The sequence below is a fragment of the Cylas formicarius genome, unplaced genomic scaffold (assembly GCF_029955315.1).
Source record: "Cylas formicarius isolate icCylForm1 unplaced genomic scaffold, icCylForm1.1 PGA_scaffold_10__41_contigs__length_53128322, whole genome shotgun sequence".
Classification (NCBI taxonomy): Eukaryota; Metazoa; Arthropoda; class Insecta; order Coleoptera; family Brentidae; genus Cylas; species Cylas formicarius.
The window spans coordinates 50,762,478-50,777,434 of NW_026844214.1; the positions used below are offsets into that span (position 1 = coordinate 50,762,478).

At 31.8% G+C, this 14,957-nt stretch overlaps 1 protein-coding gene across 2 annotated transcripts in view; it reads right to left on the reverse strand.

Annotated features, from left to right (window-relative positions):
- LOC132707977 (5'-3' exoribonuclease 2 homolog) overlaps positions 1–14,957 on the reverse strand; it is a 41,211-nt gene that overhangs the window by 14,622 nt on the left and 11,632 nt on the right. The window lies entirely within an intron of this gene.

Consider the following 14,957-nt stretch of genomic DNA (forward strand, 5'->3'; position numbering starts at 1 on the left):
TGCAACTCAAAGTTCTATACATCGAAAAAAAAACACCCCTTATAAAATAACGTATTTTTGTTTGTTTATAATAAAGTTGGGGCTGAGTTTGTAAAATTGATGAAATTTTTTGGTTTATCTCGGACTGTGTTTCAAAATACTCGAATAACTTCTACTTCAGGAAGTTGTATTGACAATATCTTTACTAACTCAGATTCGGTTAAAACAAATGTATTAGAACATTACATTTGTGATCACGCGGCACAAAAAATCAAAAACTCCTGAGCTCCCTGTGTATAAACGTGTTTTCTCACAGGGAGGGAGGGATGATTTTCTATGTGAACTAAAAAACCAAGACTGGACTGTGTTATGCGAATGTAACAAAAAAGATGTAAGTAAGTACAAATAAAATTATTTTTAATGAGAAATTCCCTTTTAGATTAATATCACATAGCTTCAAAAAAGCTAAAACAAATCCGGAATTACAGGATATTAAAAAAAGGCTAGACATTCTTTTAACCGTAAGTAACAACAATAATAAATATGAAGATGTTTACAAGCATACAAAAAAAAACGAGAGTAAACTAAAATATATTCAAACAAAAAGCTATCACGACCGAATTATGAAATCTGATAATAAAATGTCGGCAATAACTAAAGATATTACAGGAAGTCTAGAAATGATGATATTCAACTAGAGGGAAATTCTGAGCACATAGCCAACAAATATAATAAATATCTAACTTCAATAGTCCCAAACATTCTTAAAAACATAAAACAAAATCCGTACCAACTCAGTATAATACCTAACAACCAGTCAATGTACCTAAAACCTGTCACTCCTGAAGACTTTTGTCAGCTAGGCTCTGAAATAAAATAGCAGTGGCATAGACGAAATACCAACTAGTATAATTAAAGATTCTGTAAATGAGGTAAAAGATATATTTTGCCTTATAATTAATAATTCATTTCAAAATGGAGAATTTCCACACGGGTTGAAAATATCACTAGTGAAACCATTATTTAAGAAGGGTAACCTCAGTTATAGGTCCATCAGTTTATTGCCTGGATTCTCTAAACTCTTTGAGATGGCTATGTATAATAAACGCCTAATTAACTTAAGTTACTATACAATAATCAACATGGGTTTTTAAAAGGAAAATCGACTCAAACAGCAATCTTCCAATTTACTAAAATAGTGTTGCAATTTTTTGAAAAAGGAGAAGTAGCAACGGGGATATTTTTGGATCTAATCCATGCCTCTATGACTATCTGGACTGTTAGGGAAATTAGAAAGATATGGGGTTAGGGGTTAAGTGGTTACAATCCTATCTGAATGGGCGAATGCAGGTAGTGGGAGTTACTAAAAATGGTGAATCCAGTAAATCGAATATGGAATCGTCCAGGGTAGTATTCTAGGGCCACTTTTGTCTGTTATTTTCATAAATGATCCGTATATCGAAGCAGAACACCCCTGTCACACAATACTTAATTATGCGGAATACACAAATTTGATAACTGGCACCAAAAACATGGCACAATTGTTAAGCGATAGCGGTAGTTTTTTCGTACAGGTAAAACAATGGTTTCATCAAAATAAACTAACTAATAATCTTCAAAGCAAAAAAATCAAAATTAGAAAATAAAACAAAACTAAAAATCGCGAAGAATTCATTCGACGTTTCGGAAAGTGTCAAGTTTTTGGACGTTTTCGTTGATGCAAATTTTGGGCTGGACATTTCACATAAATTACTTACTAAACAAACTAAATTCAATATGTTACGGAATTAGAGTTCTTGGCAAGTGTTTAGATAATAAAAGCCTTAAAAATAGTTTATTTTGCAAACTTCGAATCGGTACTTAAATATGGAATAATATTCTGGGGGCGTCACAGTAAAACACAAGATGTATTCGTATCGCAGAAAAGAACAGTTAAGAATTTTGTCGAATGGTGCACGCCTTGTACATCTTTGAATGTCTAATGTTTTTACGTAGAAATTTAAACCTTTTTCACCATTTAAGAAATAGTTAGTATAGAGAAACCAGGGCGGACAGTTTAAACTACCCGATACACCGCCTTCGAATTACTGAAACAGGCCCGGAATTTATGTGTGTTAAGCTTTACAATAAGTTACCACTGCATATTAAACGGATTGAGAATCAACGTTTGTTCACGAAGAAAATCAAACAGCTTGGACAGATCACACGTCTGTCCTTGTATATATATAATTTTTTTCTATTATTTTATTTTTTGTTAATTTGCAAAGAGAGAAAGTTTTCTTAGGTTTAGTCGGCTTTTTGAGACAAATAATTTTGTGCGTACTCAAATAAAAATTTAAGTTGCTGGAACATTTTTTACCGCGGTATTGCCGTTAAAGTTTTTTTTGGGTCAAGCCGATCGGGAGTGCATTAACATTCTGTGGCGCGTTTTCCGCGAAGGGAACTTTAATTCTAACGATTTTCGTTGTGCGTTTTTATGTTGTCCGTGGCGTAACACCAGTAAGTTCTGCGAATTGAGTAGCAAAACTTACAGCAAAGAGGAAGCAGGCCTGCTGAGGAGACGGAGGCGTGCGCTTAAGGTGAGACCTTAAAGTTCTTTAGCGGCCCGTTTGGCGATCGGTAGTATCTTTAAAGCCTACAGTCCACTTTAAAGCTCTTCCGAGCTCGCCGCCCATTTTCTTTTCATACCGGTGGTTACTCCGCGAAAAGAAATTATTTGGTCCTAACGATCCGGATTCGGCAGTTTTTAGCCTTAGCTACGCAACGGAAAACATTTCTCTCTTACAGAAATTAAAATAAATTCATTATTTCAATCCGCATTATTTCGATTTCGATTATTACCACGGAGAGGGCACAATTTTAATTAAGTTACTTGAAATTGGATTGTCAAGATCTAATTCTTGAGCAAAACAAAAAAAATCGATGACCTTCGCATTCCTTTTTATGTACCTTTCGTCCATGCAATACGCAGTTGTTCATTTAGATAATTTAATTTTTAGCCAGGTAAATAGAGCAGGGCACATAATTTAATATTAGTGTGTGAAGAGTTTGACCAGTTTTTATTTATTTTATTTATTTAAAAAAAATGTGATAAGGAAAATGCGGATGAACTATTCAAGATTGAGGATGATTTTCGGAAAAAATTCGATATTCAATATTATAGAATTCAAGTTATTTATACGCAACGTTTAATGAAGCCGACGACGCAATCTGTTGCTATACCGGGTGAACAATTGCCCATCTCTGCGTATTTAAATTTACCCAAGCCTGAGTTACCGACATTTAGCGGGGAAGTTACCGAGTTTCGGAGTTTTCTCGATCAATTTGATGCGCGTGTTCATACGGTCCCCCACTTAAAAGCGATTGACAAATTTAACCTATTAGTTTCTTGCTTGATATCACAGCAGATAATTACACAATTGCTTACGATTTACTAAAAGAAAGGTTCAATAATGTGAGAGTTATTGCTTCAAATTTATGGAATAACCTCGAAAGCTCACCCAAACTTACCTCAGATAATTCAAAAGAGTTACGCTCTTCATTAGATACGTTTTCAAAAAATGTCGCAGCTTTGCAAAAACTAGGGTTACCCACGGAACACTGGGACTTTATACTTGTTCAAATGACGCTGAAAACACTCACGGTTTCTCTAGTTACACGATTTGAACTTCATCACAACGACAGTACTATTCCAAGTTATGCTAAATTAAAGCAATTTTTAAGTAAAAATTGTCTGGCGTTGGACAATATTAATTTTCACACTAAAACAAAGCAAATTTTTCTCAAAAAGCCAACTTTCTCCAAATCTACAGCAATGCTGGCTCAAACTGAAAATCCACCAAAATGTCCTGTTTGTAAAAATTCTCATTTTATTTATACAGCTGTTAATCCATTTAGAATCTTATTATCTTAATGACTACCTTAATATGTAATAGTCTAAGATCCGAATTAAGAACAACACCCCTCATTCTTTTCCGTGATAAAATAAGTTTTTTTAATAATAAAACTTATTGATTATTCGAATGAGAAATGATTGACAGTCTACATCTTAGCAAGACTATTTTTAATTAAAACTTAATTAATTTCATTTTTTTTCTTGGTTACCGTCAGTATTTTTATTTATAAATTTAGTCTCAATCAAAGAAAAAAAATGTTTTTGACCTTTTTTTAGGCAACAATACGTGTCAACCAGGTGTAAACAGGTAATTGGATGTAGTGATTTACCCTCATTCTTTTTCTTTAAAAATTAAATATGTAAATATACAGAATTTTATTACCCAACGATATATGATTGACTTTCCAAATCGTTTTCCAAATTGAATGTAAAAATAAAGGCTCCAAAATAGTTTTAAGTGAGGCAATATATTTATCTTTGTCTTATACACAGAGAACTGAACACACGCCTTTCTCTTTCTGGCAAGAGTCTTATGCGCAGCTGTTATTGTACATCCTTCTCTGGCGTACATGAAAAAAGATATAGCGCTCGCAGTCACACTTTATTTTTACATGAAATTATTGAAACTTTAGATCGTGTCAATCATTAGCTTTGCCACGATTTGGAAAGTCAATCATATATCGTTGGGTTCGTAATAAAATTCTGTATATTTACATATTTAATTTTTAAAGAAAAAGAATGAGGGTAAATCACTACATCCGATTGGCTGTTTACACCTGGTTGGTAAAAAAAGGTAGTCAAACATTGTATGGCATTTTCTATATACTTTTTTCTTTGATTGAGACTAAATTTATAAAGAAAAATACTGATGGTAACCAAGAAAAAAAATGAAATTAATTAATTTTTAATTAAAAATAGTTTTGATTAATCAATAAGTTTTATTATTAAAAAAAAAATATCACGGAAAAGAATGAGGGGTGTTGTTCTTAAACCGGATCCTCTACTATAATAGGCTAGTTAATTTATTTATGATAGACTTATGTTTGACGTCATTTCACTTTGTTATAATATGTAACAAATTTGAAATAAATATTATATTATTATTATAGGCGCGCATACACGACGCTAAAAAAGTATTCGCTGAATTGGATAATCCGGAATAGGTTCGGACTTGGCAAACATCGACTAGTAATCTCAATTCGATAAAGGCCCCACGGCGTCCCTTCCGCTTCAACGGGGAATTCAATTTGAAACGGCGAAAACTCCACGTCCACGTGAAGTACGTTTGCGAGTGTCAGATCGGCCGGACTGCGCGCGAGAAAGGCCTTTGTCCACACCAAGAGCGCCCCAGGTTGGATAGCGAGTTTTTTTAATCGAACACCCGGGTGAATTTGACGGCTGCCTTTTTTTATTTATTAAGGAATATGGAATAGGAGACGTTTTTCACATATCCGGTAGCGAAAATTTTAGAGCAAGATGCATTTGTAGGATTTTTTTTCGACAAAAATAAAGATTTTTTACTTTCAATTTCGCCTCGCGCCAGACTTTTGAACCAATTGGGCAGGAAAATTTACGTTAAAAATTAATAATTTCTTTTTCTCCATTGGAAAAAAACATTGCCAGCTTTTACGACCTTTTTTATTTCATTTATTTGAATTTGTAAGCAATGTAGAAGCATTTTCAACTTCCATCCCATTTTTTTTAATTTCATTATTAGCGGCATTTTATGAATTAATTTTTTCAATTATTGCGGCGTTCTATGTTATTTCTGTTATTTTTATTTATATCTAATTTAATTTTTTTTTTTTGTTAAACTACTTAACTTTTCAGCAAGTGATTTTCTTGATTTTCGTTTTTGACAAGATCGGGTATATCGATTTATTTTTTCACTTATTAGAAATAAAATGTAACCATCGATTTTTTAAATTATTTCAATTTCAGTTTATTTTCGAGGCTCGAGTATGATAACGACCTTTAATATATAATACGGTACATATTTCAATGAAATTTAGATAGAGTAAAGTTCATTATCTCAATGGTTACAAGTTAAAATGGCTCAAAGTTACAAGAAAATGGTAAATACAAAAGTTTTGAGGATTTTTGAAGGTAGATAGATTTGTTAACAAAAATTTTCGAGGTAGATAAACTTGTAGGATTTTTTTTTTCAGAAAAATAAACATTTTTATTTTAAATTTCACCTTGCGCCAGACTTTTGAACCAAGTGGGCAGGAATAATTTACGTTAAAAATTCATAATTTCTTAAATTATTTTTTATCTTATTGGACAAAAACAGTGCGAGCTTTTACTAGGTTTTTTGTTCATTCTTTTTAATTTGCTAATAATGTAAAATTATTCGACATTTTCAACATAATCCATTTTTTTTTGTTCAATTATTATATATGATTATTTTCAAAAACATGTTATTTCTATGTCATTATTTTTATTTATATTTTATTGTATTTTTAGTAACTTCAACTTAACTTTTCAGCAAGTGAATTTGTTTATTACAATACATTTAATACAACATTAGGTATATCGATGTATTTTTTCACTTATTTTTTTTTTAATTTGTTAGTAATGTAAAATTCGACGTTTTTAACTCATTCAATTTTTTTATTTTCATTACTAACAGTATTACATGAATTTATTTTTTCAATTATTGCAAATTTCTATTATTATTTTTAAAGATTGTTAAGCTACTTATCTTTTCGGCAAGTGATTTTCTTTACTCTCATTACTGACAAGATTGGGTATGTCGATTTATTTTTTCATTTATTAGACAACCCAACAAAACATTGCGAGCTTTTACGAGGTTTTTGTTTTCTTTTTTTTTTAATTTGTTGGTAATCTAAAATTATTCGACGTTTTCAACTCATTCCATTTTTTATTTTCATTATTAACAGCATTATATGAATTGATTTTTTCAATTATTGCCAATTTTTATGTTTGTTTTTTAAAAATGCGTTATTTGTATTTTATTATTTTTATTCATATTTTATTTTATTTTTACTGTTAAACTATTCAACTTTTCGGTAAGTGATTTTCTTTATCTTCATTACTGTCAAGATTAGGTATATCGATTTATTTTTTTAACATTTTAGAAATAAAATGTTACGATCGATTTTTTAAATTATTCCAATTTCAGTTAATTTCCGAGGCTTGGTAAATACAAAAGTATTAGGTATTTTTGAAGGTAGATACATATATATGCAACGAAATTTGAATTAGATGCTACAGGGTGTTCAAAATAAACGAATATATTTCGACCATTTTAAATTGAAAAACCTCGATCTCCAATAGAGAATAGGACGATAAATTTATTTATTTTTATTTTTTTGCAAAAATAAACATTTTCATATTAAACTTCCCCTTGCATCAGGCTTTTGAACCAAGTGGGCAGGAATTATTTAAAAATTAATCATTTATTTTTTTTTCTTATTGTAAAAATACATTGTTAGCTGTTACGAGTTTTTTTTTGAATTTGTAAGTAATGTAAAATTATTTCATTCTCATATTTTCATTATTAACAGCATTATATGAATTTATTTTTTTAATTGTTGCGATTTTTTACGAATATTTTATATTTAAAAGGTGTATAATATATTTAGTAATCGTATTGGGTTAGCCGACTTAGTCAGCTAGAGTTTGCCCTTTGAGATTTTAATATTTTGTACTGTGTATTATATATATTATATATCTCAATTCTCAATAAAGGCTATTATTATTATTATTATTATTATTATTATTATTATTATTATTATTATTATTGTTATTGTTATTGTTATTGTTATTATTACTATTATTATTATTATTATTATTATTATTATCATTATTATTTAATTCAAAATAGCATTGAAAATTATATGGATGGCATTAACCTGGTTTGGTAACGAGATGGCGCACCGCCCCACAATACCGATCCAGTTAGTGAATACCTAAATGACAGGATATGATCATTGGATGGATCACTCAGTGATATTTCAGCATCGTAACAACGAATATATAGGGCGTTCCATTTAAAAATAAAAAACTTATTGCTATTTCTAAACTTCGCGATACGTGTTTGTTTTCCTTTACAAGTCTAAAAGGTAATACAGCAAAAATTTTACAACTTTTGTATTAAAAATTTTTCTCGGTGTTGTCGAACCAATTGTCTAGTGAAAATATATAATTTCGTGAAAATCTGAACTTTTAGTTATTATTTATTTTGTTAAATGGATTTTCATCAAGTAAAAGTCAAGTCAGTTCAATTTTTGAAAGAAGCCAAAATTGGTTTCTTAACTATTTGGTATTTCAAATTGCTTCTACGGTGCCGAATATGTTCCCAAAACATTTGATTTTTTAACAAATGTCTACAAAATAAGGTTTTCCCAAGTTTATAAAATTAAAAACCAACAACAGAAGTCCCGCTACAAGGCCAGACGAAATAGATGAAGGAAGAACGAAGACACGAGTACACAAAACGGGATTATGTAAAGGTAATACATTCTGAATTGTCTCATAGACTTAATCCCCTAGAATTGGACACATTTGATTATAGAGTTCGAACAGACATTTCATCTATCATTCATAAAAAGTTTCTTACACAAAAACTAAAGTTAGACAAATTGATTTTTAATACAAAAATATCTAACAGCAAGCCAGTTATTACAAAGTATACCGACCACCAATTTTACAACAGGTTCATAAACTTAACAGGCACATTTTCTCAAAATGAAGCTGAATTTCTGGAAAAAGGTTTCAACTTTAACTTACAGCACTCGTACATTAACAGAGAATTAGACTGTTTAGGGATCGATTGTGATTTAGCAATTAAGGACATTAACGATTCTAATTTAAACAAACATGTATTATTAAACTCTCAATTAATAGATAACAAAAAACACCAAGAAATTTCTCAAATGTCACTAGTAAAAACTATCAAAAACAAAGCTTCTCAAAATAACATAATATTTACAATGCAGATAAAGGGAAGAGAGTCATAGCTATCGATCTCCCAGAATATATTTCAAAAACCAACAATTTTCTTAAACCAGAACTTTTCCAATGTATCAAACACGATCCTACCGAGTTATATCAAAGACAAGTCAAGGAAGCAATTACTGATTCCACACTATTTAGTGACAAAGACAAGTATTTTTTAACAATTATGAATTCACAACCGCCGAAATTATATTCTTTAGTTAAATTACATAAACAAGATATGCCCGTTAGACCAGTCGTGTCTTACGTAACAGCTCCACCAGTTAAACTCTCAACAAAATTAGTAAATATTTTAAAGTTCCACAAAGATTTTAAACCAAAATTTGCAATAAAAAATTCTTTTGAATTAACCAACAAAATTAAAAATATCCCTTCTAACGCACCACTATTGTCTTTTGATGTACAAAACTTATTTCCCAGTATTCCACCTATGGATGTGATAGATTTAGTAGATTTCACCCTAACTCGGAAACAGGTTAACCCATTGGAGAAACAAGATTTATTTGATTGCTTAATAATATCTTTAGACCAAAATTATTTTGAATTTAATAGACAGAAGGTTTGATTATGGGAAACCCACCACTTAGTCCTTTGTTAGCCGAGATTTTTATGGATAATTTGTAAAATATCATACTAGAACATCCTTTAAATAAAAGTTTTACATGTTGGTATAGATACGTGGATGATGTCTTTGCTTGCTTTGTTGGAATGAACAGACAATTGAATTCATTTTTAAATTACATTAACTCATTACATAATCATATAAGATTCAATATCGAGATTGAACAGAATTTTTTAGACTTAACTATTACGAAAACGCAAAACAAATTAGATTTTTCCATTTATCATAAACCTTCACACACGGACACAGTCATACATAACAGCTCAAATCACCCTTATACACACAAAATGGCTGCATTTCACTCTTTTATACACAGACTTCATAATACGTCACCCTCAACAGAAAATTACAACAAAGAACTTAATATCATTAAACAAATTGCTCTGAACAACGGATACAATCCGTCCATTATAGATTAAATTATAAATAAAAAACAAATCCAGCCAACCGTAAACTCTATTTATCCGAAACCTAATACAGAACACGAACAATTTAAAACAATTACATACATAGGAGAACCCAGTGAAAAAGTTTCAAAACATTTGTCAAAATGGGGATTAAAAATAACTTTCAGAACTAACAACACAATAGGAAAAATTTAAAAAAACAATAATCACAAATCACGTGTCTGCAGGTTGAAATGCGGATTATGTACTAAAATTTATATTGGACAAACAGGTAGATCCTTCAAGAAACGCATTAACGAACATAAAGGAGCGTTTAAAAACAATAGTCTAGATTCTAATTATTAAACATAGAAAAACACATTTTTGACGACAATTTTGATATTTTACATACATCCACAAAAAGTTGAAAATTAAATTTATTGGAAGCCATAGAGATTAACAAAATGAGACATTCAAATATATTTCTCAGTCAACTAGATTCAAATACCTCTGCTTTATTGAACTCAAATTCTCACAACAACATTAATTATGGTTTTATTGTCATTTTTCGGTATATATAGTAGCAGGTAGTTTGTAAATATTACATTTGATAAAGAGACGGTGTTGTCGAAACAATTGTCATATCAAAATATATAATTTCGTGAAAATCTGAACTTTTAGTTCTTATTTATTTTGGCAACATTTTTGATGTTACAATTTTTTTATATTTAGTTTTCAGTTTTGAAAATCACATTGGCCATAATTATTACGTCATAAATAAAATATGTCCTCGGGGTTAGATTTCGCTTTCCTAAATACTTTTTGCCATTTTTTCGTCATAGGTAAATTATCAAAATATTATTAAACTTTTAACCGGCCCGTAATCGAAATCGTCATAAAAATACTCGGAAGGTCGCGATAATCGCTAACCGCGTGCGTAATGTATGTTTTGGTAACCCAATCGTCGCGGACAATGCGTCCGCATTGTTTGTTGATCCATTGTTTGCAGGCGTGACGACGGTGACGAGGGGGGGGGGGGGGGGGGGAGACCGACGCACGTAATTGTCCCATTGTCATGTTGTCATCCGCACCCGCACGCCTAATTTGACGCGCTCCGGCTAGTCAACGCTCAAGGGAAAGTTTTTCGATTTTTCTTTTCGATTTCCGACGCCCGACACGAGCGTCCAGATTTATATTGTTTATTTATTAAAATACGTACCTTTTTACATTTATCCGGTGCAAGTACATAATTCATATAAACGAAATCTATCAAATCTACTGCCAATTATCCCCACCCTTTTGGGGATAGAACGAGAGGGCCGGGTAGAATAATTTAAAAAAAATTATCTTAAGTTTTGTTGTTATTTCAACAACTTTATGGCATTTGTTTAAAATAAAGATATGTGAATCAATAAAAAATTAGTTGGGTCAAATAAAAAAATGAAGTTTTGACATAAGACTTTTTGATTTAGCCCAGAGGTCGGGGAACCGGGCTGAATTACCCCAAATAGGGTAAAAATTACACTTTTGTGAGTAAAAAGTGTATATCAAATAATTAAACAATTTAGCGTCAGACCACGCCAGCTCACTCAACACACTCGAGTTTGCGCAGTAAAGCACAGCGCCGGCTAAAGTCTGTTCATAGATATAAGAAAGTGACTAACTGATACGAATTAAGGAAAGACCCGGGCAAGCTGTAAGAATGAAATATGGCCGAACAGGTCCGTACTTTGCTTAGAATTTAATTATTTGGGGTTTTGTTAGGAAAGATACTAAACAATATTTATTTATTTATGTATGTATTATGTTTAAATCTAAAATAAAATTACAAATTATTTTTATTACCTACTTAAATTACTTAAAATTATTCGCATAATATATCAGTATCACTGTCGCTATCATCGCCTGTTCTAATTATTATTTGTTCTATATTATTTGCAATATAGATGTACGATTGTTCTGCTTTTTCTATATGTTTAACAGAATTTGCCCAACATGGTGGAGGGATGTTAAAAACTTCGGTTTCTATAAAGTTTGAGGACATTGGTGTTAACACGGGGAAAAACATGGTTACGACGAATGGCAGATTTCAGTTGGTGTCAAACATGTTCAATGGGACTAAATATACAGTGGTAGGTGGAAGCCTTAAAACTGTATGCCCTAGATTTTTTGCATAATTATCACAGACGTATTCCTTTTGTAGGTTAATTACTTGCTTTTTAGTACAATCTTCGTGAAAATAAATGTAGTTATTATACATGTGGTTTTGGATTGTTGCTTTTGTGTCACATGAGGAAGGGATTTTAGTCAACTGCCTACTGTGATAACTTGCATTGTCCAATACAATTACGCTATTAAGAGGAATGTTTGGAACTAGTTTGTTTTTAAACCAACTTTCAAATAAATCAGCGGTGGTGTTTTCATGGTAATCCAGAGAAGAATCTTTAATATTTTTCGCAGACAGAGAAAGTCCATTTGGAATAAAACCATCTTTAGAGCCAGCATGCGAAATAGTTATTCTTTAACCTCTTTTTGATGACGCGTTTGTTTTACACTTATCAGTTGAGTCAACCTAACCCTTTTCCGGGATATCATAAGTGTCGAACCAGATTTCATCCAAGTAAATAATTGGCCTTTGCTGTTCTCTGTAAATCCTATTTTTTTCTAGATATTCCAGTCGCCATTTCCGAATTCTAAAAGATTCCATTAAAACTTGCCTTTTGGCAATTTTTTTAAATCTAAAACCCATGTGTTGAATACATTTCCATAAGGTAGTTCTGCCACATTTAACACCGGTTTCATCTTTTTCAAGCCTCCTAATTAAGATATCTAATGTAGGCACGCTTTGTTCCTCGTATAACTGGCAAATTTTACGCCGTATTATATCTCGATCACTTTCATCTACACTCCATACAGTTGATGTTGGAATTTTCGTCAATGTGGCCGTTTCTTCTAAAAATGCTTGCTTGCTGGCACCACGTTCAATGAGAGTCAAACAAACATTGTTTATAACTTCATTAGTCTCAATAGAATAGTGTTTTCTACATTTGGGCGGGAGCATCTCCTGAGATACACTATACTCGCACATATTTTGCATAATTCGCACACGATTCAACACACGCTGTATTACACACGAAATAAGAATGATTACTAATAAACTTGAACTAAGTAGTATACCAAACCAAAGAATATTAAACACAGGTAGGTATAACATTATTTTCTATTACGGACCACAATTTTACTTGAATTTAAATTCCGAAACTTTATGTAATAATCTTGTTGCATTGTATGTTAATGACCATCCTTGGATAATCCCATTAAAAAGCAATTGGTCACTTTCTAATATCTATGAACAGACCATACCTGCTCAGTACGTCAAGATACAAATACATTGACGAGTCAGGGAGCAAGTTTTTACTAGTTTTAGAAATTCCTTAAATACGGTTTTACACAAATAAAAGACAATGGTACAATGAAACCACAGTGTGTTGTATGTATGAAGGTACTGACTTCAGAATTTTTCAAAAAAAGTCGATTGAACAAACATTTAGATAATTTGCATTCACACCGGTCTTCCAAACCGCGAGAATACTTTGCAAATGTAGAAATGTCTGTTAAAAGACAAAGATTGAATAGCAACTTGTTTGGTGCATTTGATCACCGTTCAGCATCAAGGGCCTGGTATAGATAAACTATTGGTGAAGATTTGGTTAAACGAGCATATGAAAATGCAAATGAAAAAAACCTTGCCTAAAAGACCATGAAAATTGACGTTTTCTTGGATAAATAATTAGCTGTAAATGAAAAACTATAAAAGATGATATAATTTGGTTTAAACAGTATCGTAAATTTTTATATTTACCAAAGTTTGCTATGATTTTGAATTTCGGCGAGACGTGAAAGACACTTTATACAGGGTGCGTGCACAACAAAATGACATCGACTTTGCGAAAGTTCCATAGTTCCTTAAGGCGTGTAAAGTAATGTGAACTTAGTTTAACTGATAACAAAAATTGAAACAATTTTGGGGAATCGCATAAGATTGTTTTAAAAGCTTAAAGTTTTGCCGGATTTCTGGAAATTTTGTTATTTGACACCCATTTTTAAAAATGGAAATAAAGCAGACGTCTGCAAACTACAGACCCATATGGAACCTAAGCTGTATTTCCAAATTCTTCGAAAAGATAGTTGATTAGTTGAAGTTCATTTTCAGCTCAACAATAATTGACAATCAGAGGTCCACAGAATTGAATCTGGTTACTTATGTTGACAGCTGGTCTTCAGATGACTCTTGTCCAATGGATAACTAGCTACCTAACGGATAGATTTTTATTTTCCTATCCCCTCTGGTGTACCACCCTTATTGATGATATTTAAATCTTCTAGATTCTTCTTCTATCAAGCTATTTCTTTTCAGCATGATTGTCTTAAATTTCAATCTGACCCCGAGAGACTGAACATAGCAAAATGCCGCTCCATTGTCTCAGGTGTTAAACATCAGTGATCTAGGAGTAATAATGGACTCCACTTTATTTGTTAATCCCTTAGGTAGGCTAACCAAAAACTTTACATGTCTTTTTATCATCCTGAAGAATGTATTTGTGATCGCAATAGCACTCATATGATCCAAGTTTGTTCACACTTCACACTCATTAATATCGGCACAAGTTTTCTCATTGACGTTGCAGTAACCAGACGGACATAAACAGTGGTGTGGCAGACAATTCAGTCTTGAGTTCGAGCACATCCCGCTTTCATCAAAAGTATCTAAACAGTGTTTCTTTCCATCACAAACGTGCTTTAAGTCGACGCAAGCTTTTTTGTCTTGGCATAGAAATTTTCCTGCCTTCAAGGTGCACTTCTTTGGATCAAAATGGTGTTCACAATCTACTTCATCACTGTTATCTCCACAATCATCGGCTTTATCACATCTCCATTCATTAGGAATACACACATTATTTTTGCATTCAAAACCATCACAATCTATATTCTGCAAACAACCAATCCCTTCATCTGAACCATCCAGACAATCTGCTTCTTAATTGCGCACCCATTCCTTTGGAATACATAAATGATGAGTACATTGCCATTC